Here is an 18139-nt window from a genome sequence, read left to right as displayed (position 1 = left end):
ACATAGGCATTAGTTGGTATATATGCACATCTTGAACTTTTTTATTTTTAGAAATGTGTTGTACTCAGCTTGGGTCAGACGCTTAATCACGTTTTCTAAATTACGCTATCATGTCATGTATTGCTGTCAGTATTTATTTCCTTGCCCTAGAGTTCTGATTTCACATCTGCTGTCAACAGTGGCGAATCCCTATAGGTCCATTTTGGGCAGCCGCCAGGGGCCTGAGGCTCCCGGGGGGCCCATGGCCACCCTAAGACCACAGGGCAGTTTTATCACATTTTTGCCACGAATCGCGGTAAAAAACCCAACAAAAAAGAAGGGCCCCTGGAATCAGTTGTATCTGCTTCCAAAGGACGCGGATACAATTGACATCACAAGCAAGGCAGAGAAACGTCGGTACCCTTCCCACCCATTCGGCCTTTTTTTATGCAGGCGGCGCGATGACGTCATCAAGGTGCTTGCGTTGTTTTGCAGGATGCGGCTCGGTCAAAAAAAGACCAGGCCTGCATCGTCGGAGAAGAGGTTGGCGCTGAAACAGGAACAGGTAAGTGCGGCACTCACTAACTACAGGGGCGTGGCGCTTCTACAGGGGGGCTGTGTGGCAGTTTCTACAGGGGGGTGTGTGGCGCTTTCTCCGTGGGGCTGTGTGGCGATTTCTACTGGGGGGCTGTGTGGCGATTTATATAGGGGGCTGTGTGCAGCTTTCTACAGGGGGCTGTGTGGCATTATCTACAAGGGGGTGGTGCTATCTACAGGAGGGGGCTGTTGGCGCTATCTACACAGGCAGTCTGTGTGGCACTATCTACCAGGGGACTGTGTGGCACTATCTACAGGAGGCTGTGTGGTGCTATCTTTAGGGGGTTACATAGTTACATAGTTACATAGTTAGTACGGTTGAAAAAAGACACATGTCCATCAAGTTCAACCAAGGGATGGGTAAAGGGAAGCAAAACATTTCTAGACATAAGAGCTTAGATTTTTTTGTTCTAGGAAATTAATTATCTAAACCTTTTTTAGAGCCAAGATTTCACCATATTTTTTGTATGTGCCATTAAAGGCCATTATTTACTGGGGGGCTGTATGGCATTATCTCCATAGGGTCTGTGTGATGCTATCTACAGGGTTCTGTATGGCGCTATCTACAGGGGGTCTGTGTGGCGCTATCTACAGCAGGTCTGTGTGGCGCTATCAAACAGGCGGCTGTGTGGCGTTATCTACAGGGGGTCTGTGTAGCGCTATCTATAGGGGGCTGTGTGTGATGCTATCTACAGGGGTGTATGTGTGGCACTTTCTACAGGGGTTGTGTGTGGCGCTATCTAAAGGGGCTGTGAGTGGTGCTATCTATAGGGGGCACTGTGTATGTGGTGTTTTACTTTACAGTGTCTGACATGATTATATTCAGGGCACAGTGTTTGGTACTATTATGGCAATACCCCATATGTGGTCATAAATGTTTTTTTTTTTTATTAGAAATGAATTAACCCTTTCCGGACTGATCCATTTTTTGCTTTTTCTTTTTAATTTTTCCCTCCCCGCTTTTCAAGAGCCATAACTTGTTTATTATTTTTTTCCTTCAATAGAGTATATTTTTTTCACTACTAATAACTTTATTTACTTTTTTTACACATTTTATTCGTCCCCCTAGGGCACTTGAACCAGCGATCATCTAAGGGGTTAATTGCCAAAATCAGTGCCGAAGGTGCCGCTGACCGGCAAAAGGGAATGCAGGGCAGACGCCCTGCACAGTTAACCGCCGCTGCAGTGTAGCGCCATGCGACGGTTAACTGTCAAAGTCCAGATGTAACTATACGTCAAGGTGCGCAAAGTTACTGCTCACCTGCACGTGCAGTTACGTCGAGGTGTGGGAAGGGGTTAAAGAAAAAATATGAGCGTATTTAATAATGAAATATATATATATATATATAAAAACAAATGGATCCAGCCGCACCGGTATGCTGTGGGTGCAAGCCAATGGGATAAGACCACAATCCCAATGGTATATAAGACAAAAAATAGGCAGCACTCAGTTCAGGTAGAGGTGAAAAAAGAGGGTACTTTTATTGTCGCATAAACAGTGGCAACGTTTCAGCTCCTTCCACTGGAGCCTTTTGAGAAAGTATATATATACACGAGGTGTGTCCCAAAAGTAATGAGTATAATTTCCCAAAAATCCTTTTATTCAAAAAAACATACAAAGGCTCGTTCACTTTCAAAGTAAGTCCCCTTGGATTGAACACAATAATTCCAGCGACACTGCCATTCTTCGGAGCAGTGCTTGAAGTCTTCACGTTTTCAACACTACCTAAATGGTGTCCTTTCTGTTGAGTTATGATTTTTGGGAACAAAAACAAGTCACACGGTGCCAAGGCAGGGCTATAGGGTGGATGAGGAAGGGTAAGGATGTTTTTTTTGTGCTTAAAACTCAAGCAGGCTTTCTTCGGTCGAGGGAAATTAGTAGTGTGCCGTTCTGAACTCTGTCTTTTTATTTCAGGAGCGTACTCAAAACCCCATGTTTCATCTCCAGTAATCACTCTACGCAAAAAGTCAGGTTCAGTTGTCACACAATCCAACAGTTCTTGGGAAGTGAACTGACGATTCTCCTTCTGCTCATCGGACAAGTTTTCTTTATAATAATTTTCATTACTTTTGGGACGCAACTCGTATACAGTGCATTCGGAAAGTCTTCAGACCCTTTTCACATTTTGTTATGTTGAGGCCTTGTGCTAAAATAAAAAAAAATCAAGTTTTTCCCCTTCATTCTGCACTTAATACCCCATAATTACAAAGTGAAAACAGAATTTTAGAAATTTTCTCAAATTTTAAAAAAATGAAAAACAATAATTTGCATTTGACAGCCATGCCAAACTTAGTGCCGGCACGGTTGTTGGCAGTATTGCCACCGGCTCAGTGCCACTCCATATGGCCTTACCCTAATAGAGAGTTAACTTAGACAGCAATTGTTTTGATAGCGGTAGCTTCCCTTCTTGTCTGTTTTATTTCCTAATTTTTTTCAATGTTTGTTTGAATTTGCTTGGGGCTAGGAGGTTTTTCAGAGTAGGTATCCTGTGAACAGAGGCGGGCTGGGTGCAAGGAGACATGTCTTCCCAGGTAGACGTTTAGTGAAGCGGCCTTCCGTTGCTGAAATATTGATTAACAAGCTGGGGTGGCGCAGAGGACTGTAGGAGACAGTAGCGGGAGCTTTTCAACGCTGTACACGATGTTCTCCTGCACAGGCAGAGTGTCTGTCCTCCAGCTGCATTATATGACATCAAGTCTGATGTCCCTGCTTGCTCACCCATCTGACTGTTTATATTTTCTATTGTACTAGTCCTCTATGAGAACCTTTTGTTTGGATATTGCATTCCCCCTGTGTGGGGATTCTTTGTAGCAAATTGTGCTACTTCTCATATGACAAAAATCCAATGAAGTTATTTTGAAACTAAAATCACTATCACTGCTGCAGTTCTTTCTGATCCGTTTAAATTGACTGCAAGGCACGATTTGAAGCCATTTCTTGTAAAATCCACTTTTATAGTTGACATAGCTGTTTGTGTGAACTGCTTTGAAATAAGTATTATTTATAAATTGTAAGTTTTTGTGTGAGATGAACAGATCCCAAAAATGTATACCATTAGTATTTTGGTTTAGAATAAATTTTATACCCTACTGGTTGAAATTGTGTTTATTGTGAAATTCTGAAGCTTTTTGGACTGGCCCTCTCAGATGAAGATGTCAACAATCTACCTTCTAGACAATTTGATGTGGATGAAATGGGTAATGTCATAATATGTTCTTCCTCAAATCTCCTCGTACCCATTGTGGTCCCAATTTCCTGGTGGTAGGTGGCACTGATGAATGTGAAATAGTTGTTTGTGAAGATAAAATACAACCCTTCTAAGAGATAATCCATCTATGCAGTGGGGATCCTTTTATCGTTGGTTAGATAATAGCTGACATATTTTAATCCCAAGTCATTTTCAATATCACTACAATGGGCAGAGACGTCAAGTGTAATGAAGAAATTGCCTGGTTCTTATGTGAGTTTAGCAAAATCCTGAATTAGCTGACCTGGGGAGGGATGTTACATAATCTTGTAGGAAGAGGTCTATGTAGTGGAATAAATTGCTGGTTGCTGAATTTATTCCTGATATAATTGGATGACCTGTGAGGTTGCTGAGTGTCTTGTGTATTTTTGGAATATGGTAGAACAAGGATTATTGATAGAAATAAACTTTTTTTGTTTTTGGTGAGTATGGATTTTGAATATGCCTCTTCTAGTAGCCTGTCCAATTATATTTTTATGGATATAAGAACCTGGAGACGTGGGCAGAGAAATGGCAAATTAAGTTCTATGTGGATAAATATAAGGTTATGCACTTTGGCCAAGGAAACAAATTCTCAAAATTTGCATTAAATAGTAAAACACTGGGTAAAACTGTCACTGAAAAATACTGGGGGATATTGGTGGACAGTAAGCTTAACGTTATCAATCAGCGCCCAGTAGCAGCTGCCATGGCAAATAACATCATGGGATGCATCAGGAGAGGCATATATGCAATTGGCAAGAATATAGTTTTTTCTTTATACAAATTACTAGTCAGACCACACATGGAATATTGTTTACAATTTTGGCCACCTGTGTATAAGAAGGACATGGCTGAACTAAAGCAAGTACAAAAGAGGGCAACCAAGGTAATTAAGGGAATTGGTGAATTGCCGTACCAAGAAAATTGGGGTTATTAACTTTAGATAAAAGTCGGATTAGGGTCGATCTAAATGTTCAAATATATGAACTGTAAGAGCAGTGAAATTTTGTAGCTCTCTGCCACACGATGTTGTGATGGTTGGTTCATTGAGAAAGTTCAAGTATGGCCTGGATGCCTTTCTTATATATTATATTACAAGTTATGGGTACTAGATTCAGGAGATTAAAGACATGGAAGAATCTTTCCCCTAATGAGGCAATTTGCATCTGCCTCATGTGGGTTTTTGGCTTTTTTTTTAAATCAATACGGTAGGATTATATGTTGAACTTGAATGACCTGTGTCTATTATTAAGCTTATCAACTATGTAACCATGATATAAAAGGGTTGCCTGTTATTTACTCGTAATATTTGGTATCTGATAGATTGTTCTTGGCATTGTTTATGTAATCGTCATAGTCCTGTATGATCGTCTCTATTTTAATGCATTAATTGACCTGCACCATTTTTTAGTCCTGAGCATGTCAATTTATGACTTGGAATGGTTGTGCATTTGTTGCAGATTTTCCTCATTGAGTTCAATTAAGAGGAGAAAATGTTCAACTTTACAATAAAAAAAAAAAGACCATACTCACCTCCCCTGGCGCTCCCATAGCGTATTGTCCATGCTCCCCGGTCTGGTCTGTGTATATCCAGCCTACTAGAATGATGTTTTGTTCGAAGTGACTGCTGCAGCCAATTACAGGTTGCAGCATCACATGGGACTAGACGTCATCCCATGAGGCCGGCTCAACACAGGCCAGCTAGGGGAGCAGGGACTCTTCGCTATGCCAGAGCCATATATATATATATATATATATATATATATATTCTTTTTTTGTCTTTTAATCCCCTTTGTTTTCTTCTTCTCCGCAGTGGAAAATCTATTAAAAAATCTGCACCAAATCAAACACGATTTGGTGCGAACTGTCACCTGCGGATACTGGGTCGGTTTACTGCAGCAAATCCGACTTGTGGGGACAAATCCTTAAAGTTGCTAGCTACTACCATATTATTCTTTAGAGTTTTGATCCCATTAGAATGTTAGAATTTCTGTGGAAATTGAGGGAAAGTTATCCTCAGCACATACAACAGGACATTGTTGGGAAACATATATAAATGCTTATATTTAGCATGTAGTCGAACCTACTGTATATCCCAGATAACAAAATGAACCAAATATTTAAATTAACAGCAGTTAAAGGGATTTTCCAAGTTTTTACATTGGTGGACATCAATGTGTTATCAGTTGGACAATATCCGGCTTGAAGGGTATGCAACCTGTACAGTTTCAAAGTGCACATCAGCCACCATTGCTGATCTTTAGGGGCACCTCAAGGGCATTTGTGACCATCAGCAATCTTATTATAGCAGTCTTACTACACTCCTCAACATTGAAATTGCAACACCAAGAAGTGCAAGCTGTAAGGTTATGCAAATTGAGGAAGTAGCAGGTGTCGCTAAGACCTGCAAATTATCAAATTTTTAAGCACCTAGCACCAATCTGTGGCATGTAGGAGAGGCATAACACCCAGATTGATAGCAAAGTGTTTTAGCCACGTGAAACCTCAAAAATCGGATCATGTGGTGTGGGATGATTGTGCGATGCCTCCTGTTCATCAACATGCCACTTATCGCCACTTGTTACAAACTGAGAGGGACAGAATCCCTGAACTGAGAGGCCTTGTTTTATCACTCTAACAGATCGCTAAGCGCCTAGGGCGACTGTACTGCACTGTTCCACGTTGCGTGTCCCGGAGTTTGAGAGAACAACAACGAACGGGAATGACAGCAAGAGGTGCGCGGGGACGAACCTCTGCAAGGACAGATTGTCTGATTGGAAGAATGGTGCGTATCAATCCATTCTGTACTGCAAGTGAAATTGGACGTCACGTCCCATGCCTAGGGCGGCAACCAGCGTCGACACAAACCATCAGGCCTTTGCACAACATTGGGCTAGAAGCCAGACGTCCAGCTACAGGTGTTCCATTGGCCACATGCCACCGCTCACAAGTCTATCATTGTGCAGAGCACAGCGATGTGTCAGACTTTTGTCTCGGATGCATTGATAGCAGGAGATTGGTCTGGAGACCACGTTGGCAACGTCTTGCAGAGGCCTTGACAAGGGAACGTCGCACCGGTCCTACTCCCGGGATTATGTTGTGGGAGTCTGTCTGCATCCTTATGGGAACTGTGCTTGCACCTGCTATTGTAAGTAAGTTTGACTGTTTTCCGTGATTTTAAATTTACATTTTTGTGATTTGTTTACAATAGGAGTGTAGGGACACGCAATACGATGAGGACCCTTGACGTGGGTTGCGAGCTTGCATATTTTGACCAAAATATCAACTAATACCTCATGAATATTTATCATTCATCATGGTTATCTTTTCAGGATGCAGCCAGGTCTTGTAATGCTGGGGGAGATTAGTGTGTCAGTACTTTGTGTGGTACCTTTATAATGTGCTAGACATCCCCCTTGTCTAATAGTTTGGGCGTAACTAATAGGCTGTATGACAGCAAAGTGCACAACATGTAACTGTGTGACTGGCACACTTATAGAAGCCATATCTGTGTGCAATGATAATAATAAGCAGCCACGCCTCTCTTGAATAGTAGGCGTGAGAGTGACTGTTCATCAGTATTTTGCACCTGTGCAATCTCCCTCTTTTTAGCATTGTAGTTTGTCTGCATCCTCATGGGAACTGGTCTGTGTACCTGCCATTGTGAGTAAGTTTGGCTTTTTTTAAGTGATTTTAAATTAATATTGCTTATTTTTGTGATTTGATTTTTGTGATTTGATTATGGTGTGTAGAGATGAGCGAACCGGGACAGCGAATCCGAACTTCACCGGGTTCGGCCGAACACGTTTTGACCGAACCCGGGCGGGCAGAAAAAACATTACAAAAATATACTAATCGGCAGCCACTTGTCTCTATCAATCACTGATAGAGAAAAGAGGCTGCTGATTAAAAATAAAATAAAAAGCATTTCATACGTACCCGGTCGTTGTCTTGGTGACGAGTCCCTCTTCTTCCTCCAGTCCGACCTTTTTTCCTGACGCGGCAGCCTGTGATCGGCTGCAGAGGACGCTGCAGCCTGTGATCGGCTGCAGCGGCCGCGGCAGCCTGTGATTGGCTGCAGCGGCAGCCTGTGATTGGCTGCAGAGGCGGTCACGTGACGTGCGTGACCGCCACTACAGCCTGTGATTGGCTGCAGCGGCGACATGGATGAAACGTCATCGCTGGAGGCCGGACAGGAGGAATGTAAGTATGAACGTATTATTATTTTTTTTTTATTACATTAAAATTGTATTTTCCGCGCGCCGAGCATGGTACTGTCAAGGTTGCTGAAAGAGTTAGTGCAGCCCATTAACTCTTTCAGCACCCTGGACAGTACCATGCTCGGCACACGAAAATTACAGGTTCGGTCAGAACTAGTTCGGTCCGAATCAAACTTTCTCGTGAAATTCGGCGAACTAGCCGAACCGAACTTTTCATAAGTTCGCTCATCTCTAATGGTGTGGGTTGCATAATGTACGGTAACAAAACCTCTTTAGTCTTCATTTCAGGTACAATAACACCTCGGCATTATATTGATATGGTCGTGGAACCAGTGGTACAGCCATTTCTCCAAAGTGTCCCAGAAGCTGTTTTTCAACAGGACGCCAGGCCGCACGTTGCTTGTGCTACTGTGAGCAGCCTGCGTGGCCTAAACGTGCTACCATGGCATGCAGCGTCTCCGGACTTGTCTCCCATCGAGCACATCTGGGACGTCATTGGTCGGCAATTGCAAAGGGAGCTGCCAGTAGCCAATCTTGATGATTTGCGTGCCAAAGTGCAATGAGTGTGGCATAACATTCCTCACACAACCAATAATAAACTCATTGATAACATGCCAAGGCGTGTACGTGCTCGTATTTCTGAACGTGGTGCTCATAATTGATACTGAATAATTCAAGATGTTTGGAATATTTTTTTACATTTTTTTTTATCATTAACATGTCTATTGATCCTTTGATTTCCACATTTCCAAAACTTTTCCTTCTTGGTATTGTAATTTCAATGTTGAGGAGTGTATTAATTGTACAGCACTGTTATTAAATTACACACGGAACTGTTAATTGGTAACTGTTTGTTGGTATTTTTTGAGGGTTGCGTGGTGGTATTTATTTAGGCATTGTGTGGCACTGCTGCTTAAAAGAGTTGTCTCATCTGATGATGAAAATATAGTATTAAATGGCGTCAATTCAGATGAATGACTATCCATGTAATACATGGAGGATTCGAGTTGCCAGAACGGAAGACATTAGTATAGAGCGGCTCTCCGTTCTGGCTCATAGAGGGGGTCCCTAGCAAGGGGGTCCATATACCATTAAAAGGCATATAAACAAGGGTCGTCTTTATGAGACTGTAAAACATTATTTAAAGGGAGCCTGTCATCTAATTTTTGCCTTCCAAAGCACTAATATTGCTATATAGGGAAGGATGATAGTCTTTCAAACATTCTTCCCACTTTTTTTATGGTTCTTTGAACCATAAAAAAAGTGCTTTTATTGCTCCGGATGCCAAGGCAAATGAGCACTGAAGAGTCCTGCAGTCCAGGAAGTGTCCAGCATTCTATGTGGTTTTTGCTTAGAATCCTGGATTGCACGACTCTTCAGTGCTCATTTGCCTTTGGCACCCGGCGGAATAAAAGCAGTCTTTTATGGTTCACGGTGAGCTGACTTGGGCAACATAGGAATGTGAAAAATGCGATGACAGACTCCCTTTACTTAACTGTATAAAAATATTATTTGTATGGTATGATATGGTACTTATAATTAGGCACAGTTTTATATGGTTAGTTGCACACTGTATGACAAAACACCATATGTGGCATGGGAGCTCCCACAGAAAGTATTGCATGGGACATCAGCCAACATAAGGCTGGCCCTGAGTGGGACCTCCAATGATTAATAGAACAAGTGAGCACCACGGCTCCTCACTGCAATATCTGACACAGTAAAGTGTATGTGCATGCTTCTATGCCTGGTATTGCGGCACAGCCCTTTCAATTAAAAGGGGCTGAGCTGCAGTATCACATACAGTAGCATGGACACTCATTGCGCTGTGTCAGTACTGCAGTGTAGGGGTTGCATACTTATCACACATTAATGGCCTAAAAATATTTCACTAGGACTGATGGCAGTACACTTTTCTAGCAGTTAAAAAATGCACAATTTGCTTTGACTGAGCCATCCCCTTTACCTACTCGCATGTTAATGACTATAATTATAATACATGGCGCCCAACATATTTAGAGTTTACATCATAGACATCCCCATATTGTTGTTGTATTTCCTGATAAAACATGAAACCATTTTCTCAATGATTGTAACCAATGGAGTATTGCTGTACATTGTATCTGTAAACTCCTATGAAGCTCACGTTAGCTCAACATTATTTGTGTAGTAGACTCATAAACACAAATGTTATCACATACATGGAATTCCTGTGGATCCTAGGGTTCTTAGTCACATGCAGTTCGATAGCTTGTCATTGTAACGTGGGGCTGCTCGAGTGGTTCCTCTTACAATAAAACATGATTTCATACCAAATAAATGTTGAATAAGTTATCTTTACAGTGGCACGCAAGTATATGGTTACTTTCTCCTTATTCAGGGCTGGCATAAGGGGTAGCAAACTGGGCAATTGCCCAGGGCTCCAATTCTCAAAGGGCCCCCTGCTTCAGCACTGCTGTTTGGCTTCCTGTCTAAGTAAGCGAGCAGGCGGGCTGCTGAAAAACAGTTAGTGAGCTCAGAACTGCTCTGTCCGTGCTGATAGCAGCGTGATAACAGAGGAGAGGAGGCCCTATTCACAGGCAGACCTGGCCGGTTACTCAGTCTCTTTCAGGTCCTGCATCATCACCCTCTCCTGCCTTGCAATTACAACAGCCTAGCTTGTTGTAACATGATACAGCGAACATTTAGCAGTTGGGCCAGACATGAGGGGAAGGGGAGACTGCAGACACTGAAACACAAGAGGCTTCCTATACTGTGGTGTCAAAGCTCCTCCACACACCAAACTTAGGGCTGATTCAGACGACCGTGCCGTTTTTGCGCAAGCAAAACACGCTGCGTTTTACCTGCGCAAAAGCCACTTTTCGCGCAGCCGCCATCATTATGACACGCCATTTGGATGTTTGTAAACAGAAAAGCACGTGATGCTTTTCTGTTTACATTCATCCTTTTGACAGCTGTTGAGCGAAACAGGCAGTTCGCACGGAAGTGCTTCCGTGCGACCTGCGTGGTTTTCATGCACCCATTGACTTCAATGGGTGCGTGATGCCCGGAATACGCGGAGATATTGAACGTGCCCCGCTTTTTACGCAGCGGACAAACGCTGCGCAAAAAGCACGGACTGTCTGTACTGGCCCATAGACTTCTATTGGTCCATGCGTGCCACGTGAAAACCACGCGACCTGCACGGACGCAATTCACGGTCGTTTGGAAGTTTGAAGCAGATTTTCCTCTCCCTGCACGCCGATTTTCGCAGCGTTTTTCACGACGTTTTTCACCCACGGCCATTGAGCACCGCGGGCATAAAACTCAGCGGAGTACACTTTCTCTGCCTCCCATTGATGTCAATGGGAGGTCAGAGGCGTATACGGCCAAAGATAGGGCATGTCCCTTCTTTCTCCCGCGAGACGGGTTTACCACTCGCGGGAAAAAGACACCTCCGCCTCCCGTTGAAATCAATGGGAGGCATTTTCGGGCCGTTTTTGACAAGTTTTGCAGCGCGGTTTCCGCGTAAAAAAACTTGTCAAAAAATTCAGTGTGAACATAGCCTAAATTTACAGAAAAGGTTAGTCTATGTGTAATGTGTGTGCAAATATGTATGTGTATAATGTGCATATATGTTATCTGTGTAAGGTGTCTGTATATATGTGTTATGTATATATGTACATACTTGTGTAATAGGTATACTGTATATGTGTAATATAATGTGTGTGTAATATGTATGCATACCTCCCAACCGTCCCGGACCCGGCGGGACAGTCCCGGTTTCTCACCGTTGTCCCGCCGTCCCGGGCGGTCTGCAAAATGTCCCGCTGGGCGCTGCATCAAAACAGCTGATCAGAAGAAGGCAGGAGTCTTGCGATGGTGTTCTCACTGGGATCGATGCCGGCCCGAGAGTGGACCAGTCCAGTCACCTGACCTGTCATCTGACCTCACCGGTCAGGTGACTGGACTGGTCCACTCCCGGGCCGGCATCAACACCAGTGAGAACGTCGCTGCAAGACTCCTGCCTTCTTCTGACGCTGAGTGACGTCAAAGCAGAGTGGAGAGTGGAGAGTGGAGAGTGGCAGCAGTAGGGCCGGCTACCTCTACCGCTCTCCGCTCTGGCGGCATTGTTGCACAAAGTATAAGGGGGTTGTGTTGCGCTACCTACAGGGGGCTGTGTGTGGAGCTATCTACAGGGGGGGCTGTGTGTGGAACTATCTACAGTGGGGCTGTGTCTGGAGCTATCTACAGGGGGGGCTGTGTGTGGAACTATCTACAGTGGGGCTGTCTCTGGAGCTATCTACAGGGGGGGCTGTGTCTGGAGCTATCTACAGGGGGGCTGTGTCTGGAGCTATCTACAGGGGGGCTGTGTGTGGAGCTATCTACAGGGGACTGTGTGTGGCGCTATCTACAGGGGGGCTGTGTGTGGCACAATCTACAGGGGGGCTGTGTGTGGAGCAATCTACAGGGGGGCTGTGTGTGGAGCTATCTACAGGGGGCTGTGTCTGGTGCTATCTACAGGGAGGCTGTGTGTGGAGCAATCTACAGGTGGGCTGTGTCTGGAGCTATCGACAGGGGGGCTGTGTGTGGAGCTATATACAGGGGGCTGTATGTGGCACTATGTACAGCGTGGCTGTGTCTGGAGCTATCTACAGGGGGGCTGTGTGTGGCACTATCTACAGGGGGGCTGTGTGTGGCGCTATCTACAGGGGGCTGTATCTGGTGCTATCTACAGGGGGGCTGTGTCTGGCGCTATGTACAGGGGGCTGTGTCTGGCGCTATGTACAGGGGGGCTGTGTGTAGCAATCTACAGGGGCTGTGTGTGGAGCTATCTACAGGGGGGCTGTATCTGGTGCTATGTACAGGGGGGCTGTGTCTGGCGCTATGTACAGGGGGATGTATCTGGCGCTATGTACAGGGGGGCTGTGTGTGGCCCTATCTACAGGGGGGCTGTATCTGGAGCTATCTACATGGGGCTGTGTGTGGAGCTATCTACAGGGGGCTGTGTCTGGTGCTATGTACAGGGGGGCTGTGTGTGGAGCTATCTACAGGGGGGCTGTGTGTGGAGCGATCTACAGTGGGCTGTATCTGGCGCTATGTACAGGGGGGCTGTGTGTGGCGCTATCTACAGGGGGCTGTATCTGGCGCAATGTACAGGGGGGCTGTGTCTGGAGCTTCCTACAGGCGGGCTGTATCTGGAACTATCTACAGGCGGGCTGTATCTGGAGCTATCTACAGGGGAGCTCTGGTGGATGATTTTTCCATTGACCGGTAGCAGAGTTACACAACTGGAAAAAAAATCCCCATCATGTAACTCTGCTACCTGTCAATTGAAAAGTCATCAACCACAGGGTCTCCCTCTTGACTTTCATTGTTCTCAGCCTTTTGGTTTGTCCTGCAGCTGCTGCCGTGATGAGCAAATGTTATACCCAAGTTAGGAAAAGTAACATAAAGACGATATACCCTTGTATTAAAGGTGTTTTCCCATCTCAGACATTTATGGCATATCCACAGGACATGCCATAAATGTCCAATAGATGCGGGTTCCACCTCTGGGACCCGCACCTTTCTCTAGAACGAGGCCCCGTGACCCTCGTCCTACCTTCTGCCGCTCTTGCTGGGCTCCGGCCATTATCTGACGAGGTGGCTGGATTTTTCGGAAACAGGAGAGCACGTCCTGCTACTCTATTTCTGGAACTCCCATAGATCAGACAGTGGCCAGAGCCCATTGGGCTGTCCTGTGGATATGCCATAAATGTGGATATGCCATAATATGCCAAGATGGAAATACCACATAAACACGTGTTCCACCTGCATAGCAAAATTTGTCCTATGTTCCACTGTTGAAGTGGTAAAAAACAAAACTAATACTTATATTTACGGATTTGGGGCCCCACTTTAAATTTTTTCACACTTTTTTATTAAACAGGCCCTGTCTTTATTATGACACTTACAATGGCACAGTATCTTAAATGCTACTTTGATTTCTAACCAGAAAAACACTTTATCAATCAGAGCTATTTCCTGTTGCAGGTTTCTACTTGTCTTCCAGAGACCACACCCAGACTAAGGGTCCTCTTACACTGGCCAATTTTGGCCAGTGCAACGAGCACCGATTAACCATACAGCTCCTTGATCGGCTCTCGTTTTCTACTCATAAGGCGCTATGTATGGGGACGAGCACTTGTTACTCCGATTGCTCGTTCCCATCCATTATGATAATGTCAGCAGCATGTCACCCTGTTTACACAGGGAGATCTTCTGCCGACAACGATAATATTTTAGTTTTTTTTAAATGATACGATCAGCAGATGAACGAGCGTTTGGTCATTCATCTGCTGATCACTGCCCTGTTTACATAAGGCAATTATGGCAATTATCGTCAACGTGCGTTCTATGTTATGTTACTTCACACAGCCTTTTACCTCTTTCACAGCTTTCCTGCCTTTTTGTCCAACGTCCGTCTTATTTATTATATCCTCTTAGATGCCCTATCTCCCCCTTCCAGCCCTAGCCTCTAGGTCCCTGCGTCTCACCAATGGCATTAACCCGACACTTTAAGAATTTGATCTCTCCAGGACACCGCCATACAATGTTCTACCCCAGACACGCCCGACAGGCACTTTTACTGGGAGGTCTCCAGGCTCTACCCCTCCTAGAGTTACAGTCCATCCACTATCAAGGTAGCCTTTCCACTATGGCCCTGACTCTCACCGTGTACCCAACTCTACCATCTCCAATGACTTTTTTAATAGCCCAGCCTTTCCAAGGATTACAATACCTAGGTCATGTTTAAGGCCTACAGGGCAACCAGTCTGCAATGTAGTGTTCCACACAGGCCCACCAATACAGAAATCTCTCTATACTCCACTAGGCCTCACTACAGACTTCCCCAAGTTTGAACACAGTACCACTCATTCACCCACTTGTTTCCATTTCCAGACTGATTATCTCCACAGTGCTAGCAGGCTCCCCAGTGCCACCATTTTCCAGAGCTTGCCTCTGTCAGCCCCAGACTGTACATGTCTCTCAATAGCTCATGTCCGCTCCGTGACTCCTGTTTTTTGCTTTACTTGGCAAAATAGCATTCTCTGCTTCCAGCTTTGCAAAGGTTTGCATCACTCCTCTGGTACTTAAAGAGGCTCTGTCACCAGATTTTGCAACCCCTATCTGCTATTGCAGCAGATAGGCGCTGCAATGTAGATTACAGTAACGTTTTTATTTTTAAAAAACGAGCATTTTTGGCCAAGTTATGACCATTTTTGTATTTATGCAAATGAGGCTTGCAAAAGTACAACTGGGCGTGTTGAAAAGTAAAAGTACAACTGGGCGTGTATTATGTGCGTAAGCTACTTACTTGTATTATGTGCGATGTAGCTACTTACCTGCAAACGCTGATGCTGCTGCAGAATCAACTGTAGCCTCTGGTGCCGATGTGTCCTCGCTCGTCTGACACGATGCAGGACCTGGGGAAGTGACGTCACAGCGTGATCTGCCAGAAGCTGGGCGTTCTGAAGAGAAGTGGATGATACTTCTCGTCAGAACGCCCAGCTAGTAAAAGTAGTAAAAACGCCCCGATGTAACACACATAATACACGCCCAGTTGTACTTTTACTTTTCAACACGCCCAGTTGTAGTTTTGCAAGCCTCATTTGCATAAATACAAAAATGGTCATAACTTGGCCAAAAATGCTCATTTTTTAAAAATAAAAACGTTACTGTAATCTACATTGCAGTGCCGATCTGCTGCAATAGCAGATAGGGGCTGCAAAATCTGGTGACAGAGCCTCTTTAAGCCCACAGCCTTCATCCTTTCCCTGCCTAAGTGCAGGAGGGCACGCATGCTCTGGTCACCAGTCTCTAGATTCCTCCGCTGCTCCAGCAGCGTAATCAGCACCTCATGCGGTTCACCCATTCAGTCACTTAAAAGGACTCCTCTCTGTCCCTCCTCCTATCAGTGTGGTGGCACAGCACATTAGCATCACCACTCTTCACTTCTTGCCAGTACTAGGCTCTTCCTGGGTTTGTGAGATGTTTCATTTTCCGCTGTCACTGCTCCTCTGAAGCCTTCATTCCACCATGCAATCAGCAGCGCCGCATTGCATGTCCTGCCCTCATCTTGGTACCTACAAAAAAGCAGCAAAACAAACAGCACATCTACAAAACATCACTAAACAAGTGTCCTGACAGGCGCTCAGCAACTCCACAGTCCCTTAAAGTGACAGGTTACTGTTTACATTGAAGGATACTTAGACAGTTCATAGGCATTGGTTGGGCACATAGTTTACCCACCCTTGTGCAGCTTTTTATTATCCTCTGAGCAGCAATGGAGCCGAGTACATTAATATACTGTCTGCCTGAAAGTGACTGATGGAGATCTAAGTCTTTAAAATCTTTTTATGACACTTTCCAATGCTATGAGTTTCAACAACTTTCCTTGTAAGATACTTTGAAATCTCCTTTGATTTGCAGTTAAGCCGAGTTCCGCTGTGAACAGCAGGTAACCAAATTTTTACGTTTTGTTATTAAGCAAGACATGTCAAACTCATATTCCTTAAAGTCATTATCCTAAAGTTTCACAAACTTTTCCATGACATATCTTAATTGTTGAAGTGATTTGTTCACTATAAATGTTTTGCTTGTTAAATAGGACTTTCTTAATTTATTAAAATGACTGGAAGCTTAGATCACATGTTAGGATCCATTTTTTAAGGTGTCAAGATTATTGCAAATGGTTCAAAAAGTTTTCACTTAAAGTCATATGCATCTTACATGTCTGAGTGTAATCTACTTACTGATGGAAAAAAGTATAACTAATTGTAAACTTTATAGTTACTTGAAAGTAAATACCTTTATTGCTATGCCTGATAATTATACATAGGAGTATTATAATACATATTAGTACTATGCTAAAAAAGTATTAGTGGCCTTATTCTACTCACACAAAAAGGCCCCAATGAAAATTAAGTTCTTCAGCCCCTTTGTTCAAAATATGAGGGACACCTCATCCAATTAAACCACCCAACTGTCTTGCCAAGTTAAATAATAAACCTGTCACTCAGCTCCCAGGCTGAGCGCCAACAATGGTGTACATGGCTAGTTTTATATTAGGTATAAACAAAATTGGGAATCTGTTTTCTGCAAATGTAAAAAAAAAAAGGGTTTAAAAATCCAGTAAAGGGGGAAGGGCACACTAGCCGTTTTGGGGTTAACGATATTTATTATAACAACTGTAGGAAAATGTCACTCAATATTATTACATTTTTCTTATCTCAGCTATATCCTATTTCCTAATCGTCCTCGGCAGCACCCATGGGTTATGTGTTCCAATCCGAAATAAAGGAGAGAACCTACTAAAAAGCAGAAACAAAGAGTTAATTCCCAAGCCCCTCCCTTAGACATTAAAGGCTCCAGTTACCCTTAGGTGTGTGAAATATTTTTGTTCAGTTTCCTATTCTGGAAACTATACTTAAAGAGGCTCTGTCACCAGATGATCAAATCCCTATCTCCTATTGCATGTGATCGGCGCTTCAATGTAGATAACAGTAACGTGTTTTTTTTTTAAAAACGATCATTTTTGGCCAAGTTATGAGCTATTTTATATATATGCAAATGAACCTTTCTAATGGACAACTGGGAGTGTGTTTTCTCTTATTTCCAACTGGGTGTGTATTGTGTTTGTAACATCTGGGCGTGTTTACTTGTTTTACTAGCTGGGCGTTGTGAATAGAAGTGTATGATGCTGACATAATAACCAGTCGCGATTCTTTAACCCCTTCCTGACATTTGACGTATCCATAGGCCAAAGTTGGGTAGGGGAAGTATGGAACGGGCTCACGTAGTGAACCCGCTCCATATAATGCGGGTGTCGGCTGTTTTTTTACAGCCTACACTTCAGAGTAACGAGCAGCATCACGCTTGAGCGCGATCCAGCTCGTTTAACTCGTTAAATGCTGCGGTCAATAGCGACCGGAGCATTTAAATCGTTAGAAAGAGGGGGGCGACCCCCTCTAACAGCTCATCGCGCCACCCGCAACGCAATTGCGGGGGGGGCGATGGTTGCTATGGCTGCCTGGGGGCCTAATGAAGGCCCCCAGGTCCGCCATCTTTGTGTACTCCGGCAGGGCTTAA

This window comes from Rhinoderma darwinii, chromosome 10 (assembly GCF_050947455.1).
Source record: "Rhinoderma darwinii isolate aRhiDar2 chromosome 10, aRhiDar2.hap1, whole genome shotgun sequence".
Lineage (NCBI taxonomy): Eukaryota > Metazoa > Chordata > Amphibia > Anura > Rhinodermatidae > Rhinoderma > Rhinoderma darwinii.
Note: the sequence above shows the minus strand (reverse complement) of the source record.